The sequence below is a fragment of the Hyaena hyaena genome, unplaced genomic scaffold (genome assembly GCF_003009895.1).
Source record: "Hyaena hyaena isolate Hyena2069 unplaced genomic scaffold, ASM300989v1 scaffold_1054, whole genome shotgun sequence".
Taxonomy (NCBI): domain Eukaryota; kingdom Metazoa; phylum Chordata; class Mammalia; order Carnivora; family Hyaenidae; genus Hyaena; species Hyaena hyaena.
Window position 1 is genome coordinate 548,032 of NW_024081675.1, and position 2,474 is coordinate 550,505.

Here is a 2,474-nt window from a genome sequence, read left to right on the forward strand (position 1 = left end):
GTCTAAAATGGGAAAACACTAGTTTAAACAGAATTAAGCTGGTTTATTTAGAGTACAACATTCTATAGCCTTTAACATAGTAATGTGAATTATAGATAACCTAAGGTAAGATAAAATAGCTTAGAGTTTCCAAACCTACAGAGGGATCCTGATGTTCTATTGAAAAAAGTTGCAAAGTGTTGCTCTATACTTTGAAGTGAAAAGTTTGGGAAATTGCAGACATTCAGAACTGTATGCAATTAGCATGTCCACTTTTTTCATAAAAGAAATTTCATATTTCAGAATCAGCCATTTCAGGATTAAATGAAGACATAAAGAAAGAAACACTGCAGGACCAGATGATAAAAGAAGAGTCTTCATCCTATCCATACAGAATGAGGACATACACTAATATGAAGTTCTCTAGTAAATAAGAATTAAAAGACAAAAAATATACCAGGCAAAAATCTATACATATGGCTTGATCTTGGTGTGTTTGCATATATAAATATTTTTCCTGTATTGTAAACAAAAAGTGGATGAATCTGTAATAGTGTATGCTTAGGCTTTTTTTTTTTTTTTTTTTTTAATTAAGTGGGGATGTAGCTCATTGGGAGAGCACATACTTTGCATGTATAAGGTCCCAGGTTCGATCCCTGGCATCTCCACTTTATAGAAGCTCCAATTCACTGGGGCACCTAGACAGCTCAGTCAGGTAAGCTTCTGACTCTTGATCTCGGCTCAAGACATGATTTCAAGATTCATGAGTTTGTGTCCCACATCGTGCTCTGTGCTAACAGCACAGAGCCTGCTTATGATTCTATTCCCTTCACCAACTTGTGTGTACATTCTAGCTCACTCACTCTCTCTAAAAATAAATAAACCTAAAAATATATATATAATAAATTTAGACAGCCCCTCTGCCTTTGCGTCACTTGACAACAACTGAGTGTATCAACAAAAATTAAAATGACCATGAATTTCTGTGTGAGAGAGGACAGACCCGATAAGGGCCACCAATCATGGAAGGATATTTAGGTCAACCCTTCTGTATTTAGATAAGTAACATGTTACAGTGACAATTAAAATGCAAAGAAAAAATCACCCAAGTGAATTTTGAATAATCAAAATGAAAATCCAAAGGCTTTGGGCAAAAATTTTCATATTTTAACAAGAAGGATTTTTTTAAACAATGTAAATATTGCTAATTCAATCAAAATTTGTGAAATATGAAAGTGTCATTTTTATCTTTAATTTTAACATGAAACAGAAATGTCTTGATATGTATTTGAGCATCTTTTATCATTTACTGTGACAATAATTCCTCAAAAAGAAGAGTATGTTTTAATTCCTTGGTAGCATACAGAATATATTTTGATCAAAAAAGTTCAACTGATAGATATCTAAAGATTATAAATTTTTTTACCATTAAAAATAAGGCCACCTTCTGGGGTACGTGGGTGACTCAATTGGTTAAGCATTTGATTTCAGCTCAGGTCATGATATCATAGTTTGTGGGTTTAGTCCCTACACTGGGCTCTGTCCTGACAGCTAGGAGCCTCTAGCCTGCTTCGGATTCTGTGTCTCCTTCCCTCTCTCTCTCTGCTCTCCCCAACTTGTGCTCTGTCTCTCAAAAATAAACAAATGTTATTTTTTTTTTAAAGAAAATAAGGCCACCTCATTTTATATATGTTTTTTCTACATAGTGCTTCAGCCGTAATAAGAAAATGAAAACCAGTATGGCAATGAAGAAAACAAATTTCAAATAGCAGCAATGTAAAAGGATTTGATAGAGAAATCTAAGGTTAAGTAATATAAAGAATTTGGCCATAAGTGGATTAAGTAAATGGGGAAAATATGGCATAGAGAATTCTTTTAACAGTATTTATTTTAAAAGTTTAACCAATGTCTGAACCCAAGGGACTTTTATCTGTGAAAAGGCATTATTGCAAATATAATCATTTATATAACCACAGAGGATGAAAGATATGAAAAGGAAATTAAATTTTCAATAAAACAATTGCCAACCACTTTGCCATTTAAAATACAATGAACTAGCAAATGCACAAAATATTTATTTCATATTGACCTTCAGGGGTCATACTATTTGTTGATAAGACACTGCATACGAAACTGAGCAACATTGATAATAATCAAATTTTATGAATATGCAATGTAGTCAGTCCTATTGGTTTTCTTGACCACATTATTAATATTTGTACTTGTATGTTGAACACTTTACAAAATATTACATTTTAAACAGATAATAAAAATATTAGTAACATACACATAGTAATCTGTTTAAAAAGCAACATATTTAGAAAGAAAATAACATTGAAATTCTAATTTTATTAGAATGCCTCGTTGTCTTAGGAACCTGAGTGTTATTCCAAATTGAAGGAAATTACCACTACTTTAACGGGACAACTCTCATCATTAACTCTGTACAATATTTTATGGCAGATCATTTGTAAATTATTTAACAAGCATATCAA

The 2,474-nt window shown here is 32.0% G+C and overlaps 1 non-coding gene across 1 annotated transcript; it reads left to right on the plus strand.

Annotated features, from left to right (window-relative positions):
- The first annotated feature begins 575 nt into the window (after positions 1–575).
- TRNAA-UGC lies at positions 576–647 on the plus strand. Its single transcript has one exon. It is a non-coding gene; the product is annotated as a tRNA-Ala (tRNA).
- The last annotated feature ends 1,827 nt before the right edge of the window (positions 648–2,474 follow it).